The 25,417-nt window shown below is 39.5% G+C and overlaps 2 protein-coding genes across 6 annotated transcripts in view; one reads left to right on the top strand and one right to left on the bottom strand.

Annotated features, from left to right (window-relative positions):
- The window catches only part of FAM120B (family with sequence similarity 120 member B), a 123,701-nt gene that overhangs the window by 93,976 nt on the left and 4,308 nt on the right, over positions 1 to 25,417 (bottom strand). For both annotated transcript variants that reach the window (XM_012529905.4, XM_012529906.4), the window contains exon 2: positions 6,540 to 6,918. The gene's annotated coding sequence lies outside the window, so the exon portion shown is untranslated. The remainder of the gene's footprint in view (positions 1 to 6,539; positions 6,919 to 25,417) is intronic.
- Positions 6,780 to 25,417, top strand: part of DLL1 (delta like canonical Notch ligand 1) — a 38,315-nt gene continuing 19,677 nt past the window's right edge. Inside the window, exons 1-3 of one of the 4 annotated variants that reach the window (XM_058289634.1) lie at positions 6,780 to 6,829; positions 7,501 to 7,567; positions 14,637 to 14,692. The gene's annotated coding sequence lies outside the window, so the exon portion shown is untranslated. Of the gene's footprint in view, positions 6,865 to 7,500; positions 7,568 to 14,636; positions 14,693 to 25,417 lie in introns of all 4 variants that reach the window. The other 3 variants (XM_058289636.1, XM_058289635.1, XM_058289637.1) reach the window with 3 other exon arrangements.

Genomic DNA, 25,417 nt, shown 5'->3' with positions numbered 1-25,417 from the left:
CAAGAGTTTTTCTATTCAAGCTGCAAGCAACAACACAGAATTTCTCCGTCTCCTCTTTATTTTGTAAGAGGTCAGGCTCAGTCTTCTGTGCTTTTGTTTAAATGCCTCTCCCCCTTTCTCACTGCAATTGTGAAAAAAATTCACAATTTTAAATAAGCAGGTAGTAGTTTTTCCAGTCCTTCACATTGTTGATTTCTCCCATTTTGAATCACAAATTTCAAATTACTGCAGGAGTATCATATGACAATGTGCTCTTCTAAATCATTTACAAAGAAAGATTTGGATAGGAAAAGATTTGGGAACTTGTGACATTAAAGGATGTCCCTTGGTGTTTCAGCCTTCTTTCAAGTGTTAAATACAGTCAATGCAATTTTTGAATATCCAAACACCCACTTTAGTGCAGTGTGAAATGGAATGTCTAAAAAGATACAGAAAAACTTTGTGGATATTACTTTAGAAGTTTTTTCTGTTTTAAGACTTCCTGCAGAGAGACTTTCATTCTCTAAAGGTAGTTATTTTAGGATGACTACAAAATATATACATACATACAAACATAAGGGTGACTGAAAAAAATATATATTTATTCTACTGCAAATTATTCAGGAAAATTTCATTATCTAAATAATTGTTTGGAAAGAAAACAGAAGTTATGTTTAGGTAGAAATTTATTGCCCAAATTATAGTTTGTCGCCTTCAGGGAATCACTACCGCTAACGGGGACCTTTTCAGGGGCAGATGATGCCATTCACTGTCATATCCCCCAACACTCAGCACAGTACCTGGCGTAACAGGTGCATGGAAACTGGGGGAGGGGTGGGGACCTCAGTATGGCAAGAACCTCTCTTTCAAGGGAGGAAGAATGAGAAGAGGTGTAAGAAGAGGATGGAAGAATCTGGTGCCAGATAGGAGGGGTCCCTGCAACCACGTTAAGGAGTGGAGACTTTATCCCAGAGGAAAGTGTAAATCATTCAGGACTTCTAAGCAGGTGACAATTAGGTTTGTGCTTTAGGAACACTTGTCTATCTGGTGGCGAATCAAGAGAAAGGCGAGGCTGGAGATAAATGAGGAACTATAGTGACACGTTGTTCTAGCTGCCCAATATCCAGACACCCTTCCTAATTGGGACAAATATCAAAATTAGAAGGCTGCAGAACTCTACTTCCTACTGCAAAAGAAAAGGAGGCTAGAGAGACCCTCCTCTGGTTCCTGGCAGCTATACCAAGGACATGTGATCTAAGCTCAGCCACATGCACACGTTCATCCCGTAACTATTCCTCTAGTATTTACTATGTTCCAGGTCCCATGCTAGGCACTATGGATACAGCAAGGAAGAAGACAAAGTCCCTCGCAGAGATGTTGAATCTTGAAAGGCGATGGCCAGGCTCAGCGTGAGCTGGAGAAGACGACAGCAGATGAGTGGTTGCCTGAGGAGGAAGGGGCGAATGGTTTCATGGGTATATACACGTGTCAAAATTGATCAGATGGTACAAGTCTGAATAGGGTCAGTTTATCCCAAGAGCCCCAGAGCAGACTTCCCCATGAGTCCCAATGACCTGAATTAGATCACATGCCCATACCCAAGGCGCAAAGCAGGGTGGGAAAGAAAACTAGTTTCGTTTTCTTCAGCAAGAAGGCCGCAGAGGCAACCAACTGTGTATGTTACATTAAGTAACCTGAAGTCACAGACATCATAACTGTAAAGCCAAGATTTAAGCCCACGTGCCTCCAAAGCCCTTGCTCCTTCCACTCTGCCAGGCTCCCTCTCTGCATACCCATCCAGCGCTGCTGAACTTTAGAATGATCTGGCTCCTGCCAACATGCATGGCAGGAGAACCAAATAGCTCACTTCAGAACGAGCCCAGAGGATGCAGCTTTACCCAAGAGATCTCTCCTTCCTGAAGGTACTGCCTATCACTAGTCTACTCTCAGGGGCCCCAAGAAAATGATTAGGGCCAAAAGAGGTTCTCTGCAGCCCACAAGGCTGCACCTTCAGCCTCTTTCAGGTCAATGCAGCACAATATGAAAACCATGTCAGCACACAGGGAAAAGCAAAGATGTGTTACTTTTAAATTGTTATGTCTCATTATCCAGAGTTCAGAAAAATAATCCAATATAAATCAAAAAGTTCATGTGTTAAAGTTTACTTAATTTATTCATAAAAGACTTTCTCAGACTTTCAGTCATGATTTATATACTATCTTTCAATTCAGTTCGAACCATCAGCTCCTAATCTCACAGTAAAGAAAATTACTGAAAGGACAACTTTAGACAGACATACTGACAAGGGTAAGACATGATGACAGCTAACACGGGGAAAATGAAAGAGACAGAAAAACTAAAACAACAAAAAATAAAAAACAAAAAACCAGAAAGATATAAAAATTCCAAGCAAATAATACGGGAAAGAACTGTATATGTCTCAACAAATCCTAAGAATATCTCTGTTTACATCACAACAAAACAACTTATGATTGAAATGTTCACTAGGGGTCAACAGGAAAAGTTTATATCACATTCAACATATCTATCTAAGAGCAGAGAAATAATATATTTTAGAAAGACTCCCATCCTAAGTGGGATATTTTAATGATGAGTGGGACAAAAATCTAAGTGATCCAGAATACTCCACTTAGAAAAATGTTACTTTCTTATTGTCCTGATTGGCCTTGGCTGTATTGTAAGTGGCTGCTTTATAACTTACATGAGTTCATACTGAGTTAATTCTTTATGCTGATGGAAACAGAATTAATACTGCCCACATTTATAGAATCTAAAAAATATTTACATGTGGATGTAGATAAAGAGAATGACCGATTGATTAGTGTTGAAGGCTATAATCTGATCTATAACAAGAGCTGACTTAGATGGGTTTCTCTCTATCGAGTAATATTTGTTTACAAGGAAAAGGGTGCTCAGAAGCAGACTTTTTTGGCTAGCAATGGCCCCGAATTTTATCGCATGACTGAAGATAAATCAGCTAACCTCTTTGTACATCAGTGATTTCTGTATCTGTAAAAATAAGATGATTTACCTCTCAAACGCGGTAGATTTTAAACTACTACTATAAAGTCTTTTAGAAATACCTTATTGTTTATATAAATAATTTAAACTTTATATAACATGTTTTAAATCTCTGAAGATTTTTTTCAACAGAACACCTTACAAAGAAACAGATGCCTAAAAGCAAATTAAAATTAAAAGTTCCTTTATGTATCTTATAATGTTCTACAAAAAAAATTGATAGCATTTAGGTTTGTCTTATGTTCAAAGTAATAAAAGAAAGGTTCCAATAAATTCTTCTGAATGAATCTTGACAGTGATAACCCTAGTTTCCATGGAGACAAGAGTTGTTCCTATGCTTTCAATTAAGCAGACTTTCATTCTTACCATCATCCTTTTCTTGAAAGGGGTGGCAACCCAGCAATGAAATAAATCTAAGAAAACATGTATTTAAATTTTCAACAAAGGAGTTATAAAGATTCTGCCCAACATGTGAGTTACTAATTTCTGACATTTCCCTCTCTGATGCTAAAGCAAAACAAAGTCAAGTTAATGCATGGATGTGATCAGTTCCATTCATTTATATTTTCTCTCCAAGTCTCAGTAACACATACACATGATGGTTAGTAGGTTGGGAGGGGAAAGTCTGAAGGATAAGAACACAAATCCCAAGGTAGCAGGATAAACGGCAAATGATAAATGACAACTGACGAAAAGCCAGTTTATACTGATTTGAGTTTTGTAGGGTCTGAAACTTATATGATTTGGAAACCCTCCTTTTAAAAAAAGAACACGAAATTATAATACACAATAGCTAAGGTCCTTCCCAGTGCCTTGGAAGTGGTCCACGCAAGTGAGGGACCCTGAAAATTTAGCTTCATTAGCTTTCTGGTAAATCTGCTCCCATAAATGACACATATGGGATGGGACAGAATCTCAGAATGTTAACTGTAAGGGAACTTGGGTATAATCTACTGCAGTTATCTTACAGATGAGAAAATAGTGGCTAGAGTGATCAGAGACTTCCATCTCTGACTTCAGACCAGAAAGTCAGAAAGTAAACTGGGAGGTACGGTGGTCAAGAAACTAAACTATACAAGCATATACAGCTATATACGTAGATACATATACACATACCCATACATAAAGAGAGGGAGAGAAAAAGAGAAATGAATGGTAAGGAACCTGATGCAATTATGGTAGTCAGTGCTTTTCAAGAACACAACCAGTGGGGAGCTGATGTGACTCAAGAGGTTGAGTGCCAATTTCCCACATACAAGTCCAGGATTCAAACCCTGGTCCCAGTACCTCAAAAAAAAAAAAAAAGTACAGCAGGATTAGAATTTCATGGCAAAAGGAATGGCTAAGTCAGAAAGAATACACAGACACACACGCAGTGGAGGGAATACAGAGGTGGCAGAATGGGATGATGGAGAAATCAAAATACAGTGTGTGAGGGCTATGACGGTGGCAGAAAGGGTGGTTTCTAGCAGCAGAGTTCCAACAATGGGTAAATCAAAGGGTAAAGGGTAGCCCATGATTGAGAAGTGACAGAGGTCAAATACAAAAAATGGCAGAAGAGTAACACAAAACACAAGACACGGGGGGATTGCAGGATATTGCTATGGATGAAAATGAGACAATTTAACATGTTTAGGGAGGTGCCTGGTGAGGAACCTGATGCGCCAAAAGCTGCTCTCTAGTTTGTGTTTCTCACTCTCAGTAATCTATTCAAGTACTTAAGCCAAAAATCTGGAAGTCATTAGAAATCCTGCCATCCCATTTCTTTACCATACCACCCATTAAATTCACCTCTAAGTTCTCTGCATTACCATTTCTTTCAGTTGTGAAATTTCTTTCTTGCCTAAACTATGGCAAATGGCCTCTTATTGTCCATTAGTAGAGTAACCCTAGACCAGGGGTTCTTAACAAGGGGTCTATGAGTTTGAACTGAAATTCAAAATAACATTCTTCTTGTGGGGACGTGTTGGTGCAAGTATTTATTTATATATTTATAAGATATATTTATTAAGTAATACACAGTATAGTGTGGACATATTCAGTAATACACAGTACAGTGTGGACTTAGTAAGGGGTCTGTGGTTTTCACCTGAATGGCAAAGGGGTCTGTGAAACAAAAAAGGTTAAGAAGCCCTGCCCTTAGACCAACATCACCCCGACACCTGCCAGATTGAAATTTTTTTTTTTTTTTTTAACCACCAAAATCTGACTGCATACTTCCTTGCTGCAAACCCTCTTTGGCTTCCTACCATTCCTCATTCCTAGCCAACATATCTTGCCTAGCAATGCTAAACTACGTGTAGTTCCCAGAATATTCCCAACTACCTCAAACCTTCATGCTTTAAACATTCTGTTCCCTCAGCAGTAATGGCTTCCTTATAGTCTTTCACCAGCCAAATCTTATTTACTAAAAACTCTGCTTAAATTCCACCTCCTTTGTGGAGACTTCCTGGCATCTTCTTGGCAGAATTCGGCAAGTCATCTTTCTGAGCTACCACTCTGCTTTCTGCATTGCTGAATTTGTTTGACTCTTTTAAGTGTTACACCATTAGTCTTTAAGTTCCTTGCTGGCAGGGAGCCTTATCTTTTCATCTTTCTATCCCTGAGGACTTAGTACTTGGGAAATGCTGACATCACAGTTCAGGGATAGACCAGGAATGATTAAAGGAAAAAAAAAAGTATAAAAATACGGAGACGCAAGTGAAGAAGTCAGATAAAATGTCTTTTTGGGATGATCAGAAAAATTATGCAGTTGGTCAGATATAAATGATAACCGATCTAGCACGTAAATGATGCACATAAGTCAGACGCATCTCTTAAAAAAAAAGAGGTCGTGTTCTGAGATGACACTAAGATGGGGAAGTCAGAGAAAACGGCTGTAGGGTCGGGGGATTAGGAGAGAGTATGGGACGATATCAATATAAAAAACGTCGGCTACAGCTCAAAGTAGACACGAAGCTATTGGGAGCTGCAAGGTGGCCTGAGAAGACATGAGAGGGCAAATTATAGGTAAAGGGGAAGTGAGATATCGGTACCACTTGAGAGTCACAATTACGTAAGAACGTGGAGGTCAAAGGAGATACTGGGTGAAGCCATGATGGGGGGGGGGTGGTAGGTGAAGGGAGTCTTGGGGAGTTAGAGCGTCACAGTTATGAGGCAGAGAAATATCGTAGCGTTGGGGACCTCAGTCGGTGGGGGAGGGAAGGGGGATGAGATCGGTGTGGCGCTGTGACGGAGAACTCGGAACGGACCAAGGACAAACGGGTTCCAACCATGTACAACATGAAGATGACATGAAATTGAGGCAACCTCAGCCTTGGTGGCAACGCCACGAAGAAGTCACAGCAAGGGGTGGGAGTTGGCGTCCGAGATGGAGGACGGTCAGAACCACAAGCGCAAGGACTACGACAGTCTAAGCGACTGACACCGCATGAGACGACAGACACATGTAATGGGTGGTCACGCAGGCAGAGAGCGAAAACTGGCAAGGGTGCTGGTCCACGCAGGCCTGGCCCTACCTAGAGACGTGCCAGCAACCAACCGGAGACTCACTCACGATGCTTTCAGCCACCGCCGCAGCCGATGCAGCAGCCTAAGCCGAAGCCTCTGCCCTTGGCACCCACTTCCGCTTCCGCTCAAGGGCCCCGCCCGGTAGGTGGGCGGGGCGAGGCATGCTGCCACGAGGCGCAGGAAGACGGATGTGCGCAGGCGCGTTGGTCCGGCTGCGCAGGTACGGCCGTCTCACGGTACGTAGGTACGTCCGTGCGTAGTACGCAGGGACGTTGGTCCTGTTGCGCCGAGAAGCTGCGTGAGTCCTTCTGAGGCTTTAGGTCACGCTTTTCTGTAGGTTGCTGCAGCCGCTATTGGGTGCGGCCCATTTTTTCCTTCTGTTTGATCCTACAAAGAACGGAAAACCGGTTGTTTGTGGCGTGGTCATGCGGGCAGTTTCCAATGGGCATTACCTAATGCCTCTGATACCTTAGTGTGGGAAAAGGGTTCTTAGTGACCAACTGTGGGCTGGCTTATGAGACTACAAAACTTGTCTTAACGGGAAGCTAGGTAAAGCTAGTAGCTGAAAAAAGCTTTTACTACTACCCCCAACAAGCTGCTGCATACTTCCATAAGAAGCATGGGGAGGGATGGCGGGACAATAAATTGGGGACGTGGACTACTTAGTGCTGAAAAATTCTAGCCTTTCCCAGCTTTGTGACCTCGAGCCTTGAGTGTTTAATCTCTGTATCTTCATCTTCCTTATCTGTAAAATTGGTATCATAACGGTACTCCCCTCATTGAGTTTTTTTTTGAAAATGAAATAAGACAGTGCTTGACCCATAGGAAGCACTAAATAAATGTTAGCTTAGTCATTTGTTACTATTGTTAGCTTAGCCATTTGTTACTATTATTACTATCAGTGGTATTTTTATCAATATCTTTACTATTACTCTTGAACTGAGATTTTTTTTTTTTTTTACTAGGCAGGGTTGCCATTCTAGCATGGGAAGTAAGAGAAACTCCGGGAAGAGGAGCAAGGCAAAAACAATGAAAGGTGAGGATGCATGACGGTTTAGAGAAATTTTAGTTAATTTACCATGGCCAGAATGCAATGTATACATGGGAGAATGGTGGCGGATAAAACTGGATGGCTACCCTTCAACTGCGGCAGCCACTGAAGGCCAGCAGCCCTGGCAGTGCCAGGCCATGGGCCTCAGCAAGGGCCATAAGGTGACCAAGAATGTGAGCAAGCTGAGGCACAGTCACTGCCCAGGGCATCTTACACCAGGTTCATGTGGGACATGATCTGTAGGTGTGCGGCTTCGCCCCTCATAAGCTGTGCATCATAGAGCTGCTCAAGGTCTCCAAGAATAAGCAGATGGTAAAGTTCATCAAGAAAAAGATGGGGATACACACCCTTCCTGCGAAAAGGAAGAGAGGAGGCCGGCAACGTCCTGGCATCTATGGGTAAAGACTGAGCCCCATCCCTATGCATAATAAAAACTTTGCAGAAATGGGGGGAAGTGAGGGGAATAGAGGATGGGGACACAGTCTAATACTTACTTCTGAAAGTATTTTTAGATGGGTAAGGTTTATATTCAGATTATGCTCCCTTGGACTCAAAGATAAAATGGAGGAATGGAGATTGTGTATAATCCTAAACTTATCTGCAACTCCACCCTTTTCTCTACAACCAAGAGAACATTTTGGTAGCCAAATGTGAGAGACATTAGAACCTTGAAACCAACCTGATTTTTTTTTTAACTGAATTAGTGGTGATGTAAGATGGGTGAGTGGAAGTACCAAAATCCCCTCCCTTCACAGAATCATTGGAAAATAAGGATAAAATGGCAGAATCAACCTTCTCAAAGCCCTGGATAAACAGTTGAAGGGTTGTAATAACTCGATGAGGACCTCAATCAAGAAAATGGCAACTTCAAAGCAATAAGAAAGCCTCATAGTGCCTTTACTGGCCTTTCCCCTAAACCCCATCCAGCTCTGTTCAGAGCATTGCCAGCCCATGTACACAGTACAGGTCTCTGAGGGGGTTTGTCACCTCTAGAATGGCCCTACAAGAGAAGCTGAGGGAGTTCTTCAGGTTGAGAGTCAAGAACACTATATAGTAGCTGTGGCATTTTGAAATTATTTTATGAATCCCAAAAAGTGAAAGATTATAGTTGTAAATTAATCCATTCCTGTGGGTGTGAGACCCTTGCACTTGGACTTTGTCAGTGAGGCATGACTCAGATTGTGTATCAGCCCTCTTACTGGATCTGATAGAAATGGAAACATAAGGAGAGATAACCAAAAAAGGAAGCCGCCATATTTGATCCTGCTATGTGAAAGAAAGGAGAGGCTCAAAGAGTTGAGGCTCAGGGAGAGATGAGCCATATGTCTGATAACTTACAGCTGAACTCAGAAAGAAAGCAAACAGCCAAGCCTGGGAGAGAATCCTGGTAAGAGACAAGCCCTATGCCTGGTTGTCCACGGCTGAACTCTGAGAGATGGTATAGCCTAGAGGGGAAGGCAGAGACCTAGGTAGAGATGCCTACCATCTTGCTTCAACATGTAACAGCTGACTATGGTGAGAAAGCACCTCTTATGGTGCCTTGAGTTGGACTTTTACAACCTTGGTACTGTAAACATTTACCCCAAATCCCCAATATTAAAACCAAGACATTTCTGGTACTTTGCATCGGCAGTTCTTTGGCAAACTAAAACAGTATTTCAGAGCCATATGAAGAAATAAAGATCTCCAGTAAAAGTAACTACATGGATAAATATAAATGCTGGTGTTGTTGTTGTGTGTGAGTGTGTATATATATATGTATATATATAATTTTATTTCTCTCCCCTTCCCTGCCTGCCCCCGCCCCCAGTTGTCTGCTCTCTGTGTCCATTCTGTGTGTTCTTCTGTGTCCACTTGTATTCTTGTCAGTGGCACTGGGAATCTGTGTCTCTTTTTGTTGCATCATCTTGCTCTGTCAGCTCTCCGTGTGCATGGCGCCACTCCTGGGCAGGCTGCACTTTTTTTGCACTGGGTGACTCTCCTTACGGGGTGCACTCCCTGCGTGTGGGGCTCCCCTACGCGGGGGACACCCTGCGTGGCACAATACTCCTTGCGCGTATCAGCACTGTGCATGGGCCAGCTCATCACATGGGTCAGGAGGCCCTGGCTTTGAACCCTGGACCTCCCATGTGGTAGGCAGACGCTCTATCTGTTGAGCCAAATCCACTTCCCTGTTACATTTTTAAATTGCAATTCTACTCCTTACTTACTAATTACATGATCTAAAATACAAAATGTATAAAAAATAGTTCTAGGGAGCAGGTATAGCTCAATGGTTTGAGCACCTGCTTCCCAGGTATGAGATCCCGGGTTCAATCCCAGGTCCTTCCTTTAAAAAGAAAAAAAAAAAAAAAAGGAGTTGTAAATCTGTGGTGTTGGACACAATGTATAAAGATGTAATTTGTGACAACATAAGGCACAGACTTAGAAAGTCATATGAATATAGTTTGTGTATGCTACTGAAGTTGATATCAAATCAAATGAGATTTTTATAGATATAAGATATTAAATTTAAGCCCTATGGTAACCACAAGGAAAGTATCTAAAATATGTATATGTGTGTATATATATATACATACAAAGGAAAGGAGAGGGAATTCTAATGGTTCATTACAAAAGATCAACTAAACAAAAAAGTAGGCAGTGATGTAAGAAATGAGGGACAGAAATGGTATAAGACTCACAAAAACCAAATAGAATGGTAGAAGTAAAGTGATTGCTTTGAATTTAAATTGATTAAACTCTCCAATCAAAAGGCAGGAAGTGGCAGAACAGGTACAAAAGCATGGCCCATGATCCAGAAAGAGCATTTGACAAATGCTTTCTTGATAAAAACTCAGAAAAAGAGGAATAGAAGGCAATTTCCTCAACATGATGGATATATCAAAAACCCATAATATTTTTAATGTAACATTTTGTGTGATTTGTATATCTTTTAAAAAAAGATTGAAAAAAAGAAAAAACATAAAAACCCATAGTTAACATTATACTCAATAGGGAAAGACTAGAAACCTTTCCCCCTAGGTTCAGGAACAAGGTAAGGATGCCTGCTTTCCCCACTGCTATTCAAAATTTTACTAGAAGTCCTTGCCAGAGCAATTAGGCAAGAAAAAAAAGGCATCCAAAGTGGGGGAAAAAGAATTTAAATTATCTCTATTCACAGATTTTATGATCCTTTTATATTAATCAGGGTTCTCCAGGGAAACAGAACTAATGGAATATATATAAAGATATATGTAAAATATGTATGTAAATATTAAGCGATTTATTATAGGAATTGTCTCACATGACTGTGGGGAATGGCAAGTCCAAATTCCATGGGGCAGATTGCAAGTTGGGAACTCAAAGGTGACATTGAATTCCCCAGGAGAAGGCACAAATCAGGGACCCTGATGAAGGTGATGATGAATTAATTCCACAGGAGAAGCTGGCTGGCTAAAGTAGTGATAGAAATTCTTTCTGGTGGCTAAAGGCCTCAAATTGACTGGTTGAAGACTCCTCTCATTGCTAAAAGCATTCTCCTTTGTTGATTGCAGATGTAATCAACTATACATGCAATCAGCTGACTAATGATTTAGATTCATCTACAAAATATCCTCACAGCAGTCACACAGTGAATGGATACAAACAGCAAAAAACGGGGAGGGGATAGGGGAAATAAAATAAATAAATAAATCTTTAAAGAAAAAAATACCCTCACAGTAACAATTAGGTCAGTTCTTGCTTGACCAAACAGCTGGACACCATAATTTAGCCAAGTTAACAGATGAAATTAACCATCACACTTTTATGTAGAAAACCACAAAGAATCCAAAAGAAAACAACTAGAATAAACAAATTCAGCAAAGTTATAGTCTACAAAATTAACATGTAAAAATCAGTTGTGTTTTAGATACCAGGAAAGAACATTCTGAAATGGAAGTTAGCAAAAACAATTCCATTCACAATAAATGCTAAAAGAATAAAATATCTAGGAGAAATTTTAATCAAGGAGGTGATGGACTTATACATTGAAAACCATAAAATACTAGTGAAAAATTAAAGACATCCTAAATAAATGGTGACATATCCCATGTTAATGGATAGGAAAACAATATTTCTAAGATGTCACTACTACCCAAAATGATCTACAGATTGCACGCAATACCATTCAGAATTCCAGCTGGTTTTTTTTGCAGAAATATAAAAAATCCTTGAATTCATATGGAATTGCAAGAGGCCCCAAAGAGCCTAATTAGTATTGAAAAAAAAAAAAAAGTTGGAAGTTCGAACTTCCCAATTTCAAAACTTGCTACAAAGGCACAGTAACCAAAACAGCACAGTACTAGAATAAGACAGACATAAAACTGATGGAATAGAATTCAGCATGCATAGATAATCTTATATATCTATAGTCAACTAATTTTTCACAGGAGTTCCAAGTACATTATTTGGGGAAAAAACCAGTCTTTTCAACAAATAGTGCTGGGAAAACTGGAAGTCTACTTACAAAAGAATGATGTTGGACCCCTACCTCATACCATCTTAAAAAATTAACTCTAAATGGATCAAGGACCTAAAATAAAGATATAAAAGCAGTTCCTAGAATAAAATATGGGAAACACTCATAACATTGGACTTGGTAGTGTTTTCTTAGATAAGACACAAAAAACACGAGCAATAAAAGAATAGATAAAATGGAGTTCCCCCGAATTAATTTTTATACACCAAAGGACATAATCAAGAAAGTGAAAAGACAATCTACTGAAGGGGAGAAAATAATTGCTAACCATATATCTGATAAGGGTTTAATATCTAGAATATATAAAGAACTACTACAACTACTAAAACATGGGCAAAGGGCTTGAATTGATAATTTCTCCAAAGACAAATAACCAAAAAGGACATTTAAAGATGCTCAATATCATTGGTCATCAGAGAAATGTAGATGAATATGTCAATGAGATACCACAAGGAGGGCTATGATTTTTATGAAAATGATGTGTTGGCAAGGATGTGGAGAAATTGGAACTTGCATGCATTGCTGGTTGGAATGTTAAGTTGGTACAGCTGCTTTGGAAACAGTTCTTCAAAAAGTTAAACATAGAATTACCATATGACCTGGCAATTCCAATCCTAGGTATATATCCTGAAGAATTGAAGACAGGGATTCAAACAGATATTGCACACCAGTGTTCATAGCAACATTATTCACAATAGCCAAAAGGTGGAAACAACCCTGGTGTTCACCAAGAGATTAGATAAATAAAATGAGGTATGTGCAAACAATGGAATATTGTTTGGCCCTGAAGAGGAATGAAATGCTCATACATGCAACAACACTGATGAACCTTGAAAGCATGATGTTGAGTGAAATAAGCCAGGCCCATAAAGACAAATATTGTATGATCTCACTGATGTGAAACATCTAGAATAAGCAGATTCTTAGAGTAGATTAGAGGTTACCAAGGGCTGTAGAGAAGGGGAATGGGGAGTTATTGCTTAATGGTACAGAGTTTCTGTACTAGGTGATGAAAATTTTTAGTGATGGATGATGATAATGGTAGCACAATATTGTGAATGTAATTAAAAACACTGAATTATATATTTGAATGTGGTTAAAAGTGAAATTTTAGGTTGTATATGTTACTAGAATAAAAATTTTAAAAGAATCCATGGGACTATACAACAGAGTGAATTCTAAGGTAAACATGGAACTATAGTTGATATAAAAATGTGCTTTCATCAATTGTAAAATCTGTACCACACTAATGCAAGGTATTAATAATAGGGCAATATATGAGGAACCTGTACTTTATGCATGTTTTTTCTGTTAACATACAACTTCTCTAATTAAAAAAAAAGTAAGGGATATATACAAGTGGTCAATAAACACATGGAAAGAAGGTCAACATCATTAATCCTGAGAGAAATGGAAATCAAAACCACAATGAGATGTTGCTTCCCACCCATTAGGATGGCTATTATTATTATTATTTTAATTGAAGATAACAAGTGTTGGTGAGGACTTGGGAAAATTGGAACCCAAGTGCATTGCTGGTGGGAATTTAAAATGGGGCAGCCACTTAGTACAGCCACTGTGGAAAACAGTTTGGTCTCAAACAGCTAAACACAGAATTACCATATGACCATGCAATTCCACTCCTAGATCTATCCAAAGATTAGAAAGTAGGGACTCAAACAAATACTTGTATACCAATATTCATAGCAGCATTTTTCACAAGAGTCAGAAGGTAGAAATAGCCCAGTTATATAAAATACATTAAAAAGCCAATTCATAGAGACAGAAAGTACTTTAGAGATTACTAGAGGCCGGGCAAATGGGAAAATGTGGAGGTGTTGCTTAAGAAGGACAGAATTTCTATTTGGGATCAAGAAAAAGTTGTGGCAATGGATAGTAGTGATAGTAGCACAACATTATGAATGTAATTTAGACCACTGAAGTTCATACTTAAAAATGGTTAAAATAAGGAATTTTGTGTTATGATAGGTTACCACAATAAAAAAAAAAAAACAACCAGAGGGGATTTGGAGATAAATGGAGATTAAAAAGTTGAAGAGAAAGACTTCATGTCAGATGTGAGAGAACGATGGAGAGGGAGATGGATGGGAGAAGGACAAAGGGATTTGAGACAAATTTTTCCTGGTAATAAATTGTCCCTTTAAATAGCCTTTAAGATATATGTGGACACTATAAAATAAAATAAATCAAAAGATATATGTGGAATTAGTTTTAATTGTTTTTGGATGTTGTAATTCATTATTTTTATGCATCAGTTAGGCTAGGTTATGGTAGCCGGTTGTTCGGTCAAATATTGGCCTAAGTAGTTATTGTGGAAGTATTTAGAAGATGGGATTACCATTTGCAATCAGTTGACTTTATGTAAAGGAGATTATCCAGTCAGTTGGAGGTCTTAACTCCAAGAATTAAGGTTCCAGAGGTGTGAAGAATTTCTGCCTCTCAAGACTTAAAACATCAGCTCTTACCAGGATTTCCAGGCTGTCAGTTTCTCCCAAGGGATTCAGACTCAAGCTTTCAATATCACCTTTACAGGAATGTCTAGGCTCGGGACTGCCCCATGGACTTCAGACGTGTTAGCCTCTACTCATGTGAGCCAATTCCTTATAATAAATCTTTGTGTTTGTATGCATGTATATGTTTATATATATATATATGCATGTTTTTTTGTGTATATATGTACGTATCCATATGCATACCCACATACACGTATACATGTAAGTGTATTTGTATACACACATTTGTCTATGTATATGTGTTTTGTGTGTATATATATCCTGTAGGTTCTGTTTTTCTGGAGGACCCTGACTAATAGAGATTTACAGATTTTTATACCAAGAATGGTTCTGGAAGAATTTTCTGAACTATTTCTGAAGTTTTGGCATTGGTTCTTTAATCTGATTAAAGGCACTAATAATTATATTCCCAGTAATAAAGACAGCATGATAGCCCATAGGTGTGTTGTAGCAATAGAGATACACAAATTATCACAACCGGATACTCCTAATCAAATACCTATAAGAGGCAAGGTTCTGGGTGACCATATATTTGATATCTTAGAACATTTCTGTCAAGCTGACATTGGCTGGTTGTTCCTAAATAGGCTGGATAAAGTGGTGAAGGAAAAGGATGCGCTCAGGCTCTGCATAAATGACACAAAAGTGGGTATGTGTGCCTTGAAAGAAACCCTTACCCTCTGTAGCTGCAGAGTTGAAATGTGTAGTCTTGTTGCATTAAGTAGCTGAATTACAAGGCAAATTGAATTTTTAACCTTGCAGGGTGTCTGCTGTTAAAGTGGGAGCATTGATTAGGAAGGAATAAGATCCTGAAAATTAGAATGGGGACATATGGAGACTAGTGGAGTAGAGGCTATTATGATAGGAAAGTCCAAGTAGAAGCCACTAGAACTGCCACTACTTAGGAAAATAGTAAACTCAAAGCAATACTGAGTTCCTGGAGGAACTGCAGAGGTTAATGCTATAATCAAGGACTTGAAAGATGCAGAGGTGGATTATTGTAAGCCTAACCAGGTGTTGTCTCCAACTGTGGCTGCTATTCCAGATATGTTATCTTTGCTTGAGCAAATTAACCCATCCCCTAGTACCTGATATGCAGCTATTGATCTGGCAAATGATTTTTTTCCCCCTCAATACCTGTTAATAAATCACCAGAAACAGTTTGCTTTCAGCTGCCAAAAATCAGCAATGCACCTTCACTGTCCTACCTCAGGTGTTTATCAGACTCTCCAGCTGTCATGATTTATTCCTCAGGGACCTTTCTTGCCTTTCCCTCCCAGAAGGCATCATCCTGGGCCATTGCATTGATGACATTATACTAATTAGATCTAGTGAGCTAGAAGTATCAACTACTCTAGGCTTATCAGTAAGGCTTTTGCTTGTCAGACGTTGGAAATAAATCCAACAAAATTTCAGGGGCCTTCCACCTCAGTAAAATTTCTAGGCATCCAGTGGTATGGCGGGGGCGTCATGATATACCTTCCAAGATGAAGGATAAATTGTTACGTCTAGCCCCTCTAAAGAGGAGGTGCAATGCCTAGTGAGCCTCTCTGGATTTTGGAGGCAACATATTCCTCATCTGAGTATGGTACTCTGGCCCATTTACCAAGTGACCCAAAAAGTAGCTAGCTTTGAGTGGGGACCAGAAAAGAAAGCTCTGCAAAGGTCCACGCTGATGTGCAAGCTGCTGTTACTTGGAATTGAGCGTCTCAGCAGATCTAATGGTGCCTGAAGGGACAGAGGCAGATCGTGATGTTCTTTAATGCCTTTGGTAGGCCCCTATAGGTGAATCACAGTGCAAACCCTTAGGATTTTTGGAGCAAAGCCCTGCCATTACCTTCAAATAACTACTCTCCTTTTGAGAAACAGCTCTTGGCTTGCTACTGAGCCTTAGTAGAGACTGAGTGCTTAGCCATGGGCCACCAAGTTACCATGTGATTTGAGCTGCCTATCCTGAACTGGGTGTTGTCTGAACCACCAAGGCATAAAATAGGGCATGCATAGCAGTACTAATGTCATCAATTGGAAATACTGTCTATGGGACCAGGCTTGAGCAGGCCCTGAAGGCACAAGTACATGAGGAAGTGACTCAAATGCCCAGGGCCCCCACACCTGACACATTGTCTTCTCTCTCCCATCCCATAGCTTTGGCCTCTTGGGGATTTCCCTACCATCAGGAAATTCAGACCTCATTTATAGCAGCTCTGTATAATACACAGGAATCAACCCAAAGTGGGCAGATGCACCTCTACAACCCCCTTCTGAGACATCTCTGAAGGACAGTGGTGAAGGGAAGTCCAGGGGGTCAAAACCTCTAGCTATACCCCTGCTTGTTCATTTTGCTTGGAAGGAGAAGTGGCCAGAGCCATGCCTGAATACTAGTTCATAGGCTGTGGTCAACAGTTTGGCTGGATGGTCAGGGACTTGGGAGGAACATATTTGGAAAATTGATGACAAGGAGGTTGGGAAAAGAGGTATGTGGACAGACCTTTTTGAATGGGCAAAAAAAGGTGAAGATATTTGTGTCTCATATGAATGCTTACTGAAGAGATGACCTCAGCAGAAGAGGATTTTAATAATCAAGTGAATTGGATGACCTCTTCTGTGAATACCGGTCAGCCTCTTTCTGCATTTACTCCTGTAGTTGCACAATGGGCTCATGAACAAAGTGCCATGGTGGCAGGGATGGAGGTTATGCATGGGCTCAGCAATCTGGGCTTCTACTCAAGAAGGCTAATTTGGCTACAGCCACTGCTGAGTGCTCAGTCTGCCAGCAGCAGAGACTAACACTGAATCTTCAATATGGCGTCATTCCCCAAGGTGATCAGTCACCTACCTGGTGGCATGTTGATTACATTGGATTGCTTCCATCATAGAAGGAGTAACAAGCTTTTCTGCCTTGAAATAGACACTTACTATGGCCATGCATTTGCTTTCCCAGCATGCAATGATTCTGCCGAAACTACCATCCATGGAATTATGGAAGGGCTTATCCACTATCACAGTATTCACAGAGTTGCTTCTGATCAAGGAACTCACTTCTAAGCAAATGAAGTACAGTTCTGGCCCATTTACCAGCAATGGGTCTGTGTTCATGGAATTCACTGGTTTTATGTTTCTGAAATAGCTGGATTGACAACAGTAGAATGGCCTCTTGAAGACTCAGTTGCAGTGCCAGCTAGATGGCAATACCTGGCATGGCTAGGACTCTGTTCTCCAGGAAGTTCTAATGTGCTCTAAACCGATATCCAACATACGGTCCTGTTTCTCCCAAAACCAGGAATCACAGGTCCAGGAAGCAAAGGGTGGATAGGACAGTGGCACGATTAACTTTATCCCGAGTGATCCACTAGCAAAATTTTGCTTCCCATCCCCATGACCTTATGTTCTGCTGATCTAGAGGTCTTAGTTTCTAAAGGAAGAATGCTTTCACTAGGAGAGACAATGATAGTTCCACTGAATTGGAATTCAAGACTGCCACCCAGCCACTTTGGACTCCTCATGCCTCTGAATCAATAGACAAAGAAGGGAGTTACTGGACTGACTAGGGTGATTGATCTGGCAATTGGACTGCTATACACAATTGTGGTTATGTCTGGAATAACAGGAGATCTCTTAGTACTGCTACACCTTGTGATTAAAATCAATGGAAAACTACAACAACCCAATTAGCAGGACTGCTAATGGCCTAGACCCTTTAGGAAAAAAGGTTTGGGTTACCCCACCAGGCAAAAAAATCACAAGCAGCTGAGATGCTTAGCTGAGAGTAAAGGGAATATGGAAATAGTAGAAGGAGATTGTTATAAATACCAACTATGATCATATAACGAGTTGTAGAAATGAAGATAGTAGTGGTTATGAGTATTTCTTCTTCCCTTATCCCCTATGTTATATATCATGTTATATTAACTTTAAATATTAATATTTAAGTTACTTGACATTAAGATGAGTGAATATCACCCAAGGACTTCTGGGGAAAGAGTTAGTGCATTGTTGGTTGTATGCGGAATAGTTGTATCACGTTAGGCAGAAGTATGACTTTGGTACTGTATTTGGAGACTAAGGTTGGTTTTAGGAGATGTGTATGGTTGCCAAATTGACAAGGGGTAGATTATGATGGTTAATTTTATGTCCCAAATTGTCTAGGTTATAGTGGCTAGTTGCTTGGTCACATACTGGCCTAGTTGTGACTGTGGAGGTATTTCAGAGATGGGATGAGTATCTACAATCTGTTGACCTTAAGTAAAGGAGATTACCTCCATAATGTGGGTGGGCCCCATCCAATCAGTTGGAGGCCTTTAACAGCAAGCACTGAGGATTGTAGTGTTTATAGAATTTCTGCTTCAAGACTTCAACATCATCTCTTTCAGAAATTTCCATCCTGCAATCTGCTCTGTGGAATTCAAATTTACCAGCCCCCACAATCACATGAGCCAATTCCTTAGAATAAATCCACGTGTGTGTGCGCGCGCATATCCTACTGGTTCTGTGTCTCTAGAGAACTCTGATGGATAACGATACTGAACTAAATTTTCTTTGAATGCAATATCCAACAGGGTCCCTAGCTTTTATTTGGTTAACAGGTCATTCAAAAATTGAGAAAGAAGGAAAACAACCATAAAAGCACACAGATTTCTACATGGTAGATGCATATTAAATATTGTTGAAATATTTACTGCTGATAAAAATTGTCAAAAAGAAAGTGTCCCTTTTCTTCTAATGGTCATTATGTCTGTCTGTGACTTCTGGGACAACCCCAAAAGGGAGCTAACTGAAACACAAAGCCAACAAGCCAAGAAGGGGGTAGAGCAGAAAGATGGCTGGAACCTTGGGCCTTGATGTGGTTGAGTCACTAAATTAACTAACTCTAAAGCACAAACCTCCTTATTTTTAGAGATATCTTTTCCTTTTAGTAAAAAGTGTTAAATCAGGGATTTCTGTTCGTTGCAGCCAAAAACATCCTGTTTCAATTTCTACAATTTGAGATTTCAGTTTCCATCTAGGAAGGAATAATTCCAGTGGGATTTTTTTTTTTCTCACTTAAAAAAACTAGAAAACTAGACAAAAATATATGACATGAGTATTTCAGACACTAGACTGCAGGAAATGAAGAACTGAGATTTCCGAGAGAAGGGAAACAAACAAGGTGATCACAGCACAGGGAGGGGAAACCCAATTCAAGTCCAGTGGCCTCACCAAATTGAAGAGCTAGAGATTGGAGCTCAGAGGGCTAAGGTAACTAGAATTTGCAAGGCAGGAATATCCAGTGAAGGGGCTCCAGAAGTCTGTGTGTGTATCTCCTTGAGTCTTTGACTAAATTCTCATCTATACCTTCAGAGTGGAACTCTATGAAACTAGGCAAAGCAAAAGTGGTAGGGAAAGAATAATTACTGGAGAGCTGTGAGTCAGACAATTTCTAGAACCCACCCGGACACAGGAACTGCTCAAGACCCTACCAGCCAGAATGAAGTACCTCACTAAGCCCACAGGGCATTCAATAGAGGTCAGATTGGTCATGCCTTAGTGGTGGGGCTAAATTAGCCCCTTTTAAAAAGGGGACTCTACACCAGTTTCTCAGCTTTCACACTAGTGACACTGTGAACTCAATGTTGTTCCTAGTGTGTGTATAGTGGTGAGCCTGGGGGCCTGTGCAATGTGGGATGTTTAGCAGCATCCTCAGCCTCTGCTGGCTAGATGCCAATAGCACAATCCTGCTTCCCAGTCATGGCAATCAAAAAACATCTCCCAATAGTGCCAGATATGCCCTGGATGGCAGATTTGCACCCTAGTTGAGAAGCACTGCTCTAGACTCCACATTAAAAAAAACTTAAAACCAAGTCCTCCAAAGGATCAAGCTGATCTGCAAGTAACCTCAGTGACCTGTGGAACATTATAAAGCATTTTTTGTATTTCCTTTTTTTATAAAGCATTTTTAACATGTAAATGGAGTCCCAGAAAATGGGGGTAGGGGAAAGAGAAAAAAAATATATATGAAGGAAATATTAATGGCCCCAAATTTCTAAATTTATGAAAACTAAATCTACAGATCCAAGGTCAACAAACTCCAAGCAGTATGAATAAAAAGCAAAGCAGTCCAAAGCACATAAATTGCTGAAAACCATAGGTAAAGACAAAATCTTAAAAGCAGCTAAAAAATAAAAAGAACTATTACATACATAGGATCAGAGATTGAAAAGACCACCAACATTCACTCCAAATCTTAGCAAGCCAGAAGACAGGAACAGACATCACTAAAGTACTAGAAGAAGAAAAAAAGTCAGCCTAGAATTATGTACCAAGCAAAAATATCCTTAAAAACTGAAAGTAAAGATATTTTCTGAAATTCTTTCAAAAGCTGAAAGAATTTATCAGCAGCAGGTCTGCATTATAGGAAATGTTAAAGTTCTCTAGGTTGAAGGGAAATTATATTAGTAAGAAACTTGCATCTACACAAAGAATAAGCCACAAAATATGTGGCTAAAAATAGAAGACATTTTACAATAATTTTTAAGTGTCTTTAAGAGATAATTGGGGCAGCAGGTGTAGCTCAGTGGTTAAGTGCCTGCTTCCCATACACAAGGTCCTGGGTTCAACCCCAGAGATAATTGGCTGGGAAAAGCAAAAATTTTAATGTATTGTGGGGTTTATAAAATATGTAGAAGCAAAATGATAACAGTACAAGATAAGGGAAAAATGAAAGTACAGTGCTGTAAGATTCTTATATTGTTTAATAATATTTGAAGACAAACTTTGATAAGTTAAAGATACATTTTGTAAGTCTGAAGCTCCTAGTTAAAAGCAAAATGAAAGAGGCATAACTACTAAACTAATAGGAGAGATAAAAATAGAATCATAAAAAATTCATCCCAAACAGGCAGGAAAAGTAATGTATCAGTTTCCCATTGCTGCTGTAATAAATCATCACAAACTTAGTGGCTTAAAACAATGCATATTTAAATATCTTACAGTTCTGGAGGTCAAAAGCCCAAAATCAGTTTCTTTGTTCTAAAGTCAAGGTGTCAGCAGAGTTTGTTCCTCCTGGACCTTCTAGGGGGAACCCCATTTCTTGCTTTTTCAACTTCTAATGACCGTCTCTGTATTCCTTGGCTCATGCCCCCTTCCTCTATCTTCAGCGTACATCACTCCAACTGCTGATCCTCTGGCCTTGTTTTTATAAGGAACCTTGTGATTACATTGGACCCCTCTGGATTGGATAATACAGGATACTTTCCCTAGCTCAAGAGCCTTAAATTAATCACACCTGCAGAGTCCCCTTTGCAAAATATTCACAGATTTGGGGAATTAAGAGGCCTTGGGGGAGGCATTATTCTGCCTACCATAAGGGGTGGGGGTAAATAACAGATCGATACCAAAGAGCAAATGGAAGACTTAAGTCTAACCAAATCAGTAGTTACATTAAAGATAAATGGTCTAAGCATTCCAGTTAAAAATCAAGGATTATCAAACTAGATTATAAATACCAAACTATGTGTTGTCTACAGATGTACTCTAAATATAAAGACACAGATAGGCTAAAAGTAAAAGCATGAGAAAATATATATACTTAATCATAAGAAAGCTAGAGTGGCTATAGTAGTAACAGGTAAGGTAGATTTCAGAACAAGGAATTTCAGTAGGAATAAGGTGGCACATTTCATATTGATAAAGGGTTCAACTAATTGGGAAGACATAGCAATCCTAAATGTAAAGAGCTTAATTTAAAAAATAAAAGAACTTCAAAATATATGAAGCATGGGAAGCAGATGTGGCTCGAGCTGTTAGGCACCTGCCTACCACATGGGAGGTCCTGGGTTCAGTTTCCATTGCCTCCTAAAGAAGACAAACAAGACAGCTGACCAAATGAGAGACACAATAAACAGGAAGTGGAGGTGGTCCAAGTGATTGGGCATCTCCCTCCCACACTGGAGGTCCTCAGTTCGATTTCTGGTGCCTCCTAAAAAGAAGATGAGCAGACACAGAAAGCACACAAAGGCAGACAGTGAGCCCAAAATATGGGGGAGGGGGGAGAATAAATAAATTTTAAAAATCTTAAAAAAAAGTCAGATAACCGTCTTTTTGGAAAAAAAAATAAATGAAGGGAAAAAAACCAGTGTCACTGAGAGGAAGAACCCTAAAAGAAAATGTTGATTAATTGGACTTCAAAATTTAAAACTTTTGCTCTTTGAGAAACCCTATTAAGAGGGTTGAATGGGAGAAAATATTTGCAGACCACTTATCTGACAAACTATTATCTAAAATATATAAAGAACTGTTGAAACTTGCCAATAAAAAATATAAAACATAGGTAAAAGACACACAGACATTTCACCAAAGAAAATATGCAGGTGGAAAATAAGTACACGGAAAGATGTTAAACATCATAAGCCAATAAGAAAATGCAAATTAAAACCACAAGGAGATACCGCTATGCATCTATCAAAATGGCTAAACTAAAAGCAGTGACAATACCAAATGCAGGCAAGGATGTGGAGAAATGCCATCACACATACATTGCTGGTGGGACTATAAAATGATAAAGCCACTCTGGAAAAGAGTTTGGCCAATTCTTCAAAACCTGGGCATGCAAATATCATATGATCCATCAATTACTCTCTTGTGCATTTATCCCAAGAAATGAAGACTATGTGCACACAAATCCTATACATGAATGTTCATAGCAACTTTATTTGTTATAATCCCAAACTGGAAACAACATCGATGTCCTTCAGTGAGCAAATGGTTGAAAAAACTGTGGTATATCCATACAAGGGAATACTACTCAGCAATAAAAAAGGAATATTGAAATGTTGAAATGAGTGACTCTCCAGAGAATCATGGCTGAGTGAAAAAAGCCAACCCCAAAAGGCTACATGGTGTATGGTTCCACTTGAAAAAATTCTTGAAATGATAAAATTAGAGAAATGGAGAATGTATTATTGGTTGCCAGGTTTTAAGGAGGGGTTTGGGGGCAGGAGGGAAGAGGGTGTGGCTAAAAAAAAAGGGCAACAAGAGGGATCCTGGAGGTGATGGAAATGCTCTATGTCTTGACTATCAGTTGCAGATTGCTGTGATATTGTACTATGCTGTAGCTTGCAAGATGTTACCATTGGGACGAAGTAGGGCAAACTGGGTGAAAAGTACACAGGATTTCTCTATATTGTTTCATATAATGCAGATGAATCTACAAGTGTCTCAAATAAAAAGTTTAATTAAATTTAACTAAAGCAGAACAATGTTATTCAAATAGAACTAAAAGGAAAAAGAGATATTCATAATTATTATTGGAGATTTTGACATTCCTTTGTCAGTAACTGATAGAATAGTTAAATGGAAATCAGTAATGATATAGAAGACTTGAGCAATACTATCAACCAATTTGACTTAATTCACATTTATATTGCATCCTGCTTAACAGCATCTGAATACACATTCTTTTCAAGAGCAAATGAAATATTCCCCTAGGTCAACCATATGCTGGGTCATCAACCCAGTCTCAGTAAATTTCAAAATCCCAAACCACATGGAATATGAAAATGGAATTAAATTAGAATCAACTTAAATTCAAAATTAATGATCAGAAAAGTGCCTGGAAAATCCCCAAATATTTGGATATTAAGCAACACACACCTCAAGAATCCATGGGTCAAAGAAGAAATCACAAAAACACAGCACATCAAAATTTGTGGGATGCAGCTAAAGCATGGCTTAGAGTGAAATTTGGAGACTTAAATACTTTTATTAGAAAAGAAGAATGGAATGAGATGATGCAATGAAGAGACGCAACAAGGAAACACGAGACACAATTAGCAGGAAGCAGATGTGGCTCAAGCAGTCAGGCACCTTCCTCCCACCTGGGAGGTCCCAGGTTTGGTTCCTGGTGCCTCTTAAAAGAAGTTGAGCAGACAGAGAGCACATAACAAACAGAGAGCGCAGACAGTGAGCACAAACACGGGGGGGGGGGGGCGGGTTAAAAAGTCCAAAATCAACTATCTGAATCTTCATATTTGGAAGCCAGAAAAATAAGAACAAATTAAATCTGAGTAGAATGAAAGAAAGAACAAATTGATGGCATAGAAAAAACATGATCAAGAGAAAAAATAAAACAAGAATCTAGTTCTTTGATAAGGTCAATGAAACTGATAAACCTATAGCTATAGTGATCATGATTTTTAAAAAAACAAAAGAAGACACAAATTGCCCATATAAGAATGAAAGAGGGGCATTACTATAGTACAAATTACCAAACCTGACTCAAGAAGAAATAGAAAAATTCCAATATTTATTAAAGAAATTGAATTTGTGGGTAAAAACTTGTCCACAAAGGAAACTCTGGGCCCAAACAGCCTCACTTGTGAATTCTATTAAACATTTAAGGAAGAAATCGTATTAATCCTACTCAAACTCTTTCAGAAAATAGAAGAGAGAAGACCCTTCCTACCCCACTTTATAACTTACATGATGGCAGAGGCCAATTTTCATTGCACTTCCAATCCCCCGCTCCTAGGTCGGTGTATGGGTGAATCAATAAAGGAGGAAATGAAGTACCATTGTTACTGACATGTGCTGGGGGCAGGTGAGTCTAACCTTAGCCCCACCTGTGAATTACCATAGCTCTGGGCCAACCATGGCTTTCTCACTTATCTTGACAGTGATTGGCTGAGCCACAGCCATGTGACTCCATTCTAACCATTGAGAAATAAGGGAAACTCTGCTGGTAGGTGAGCAGGTGGGGAGATGGGGGGCAGTCATCACTCACACACCCAGTGCCTGCTCTCCTAACAACCTGAAAACAGCCACATT

This window comes from Dasypus novemcinctus, chromosome 28 (assembly GCF_030445035.2).
Source record: "Dasypus novemcinctus isolate mDasNov1 chromosome 28, mDasNov1.1.hap2, whole genome shotgun sequence".
Lineage (NCBI taxonomy): Eukaryota > Metazoa > Chordata > Mammalia > Cingulata > Dasypodidae > Dasypus > Dasypus novemcinctus.
Note: the sequence above shows the minus strand (reverse complement) of the source record. Positions and strands in the feature narration are given on the sequence as shown.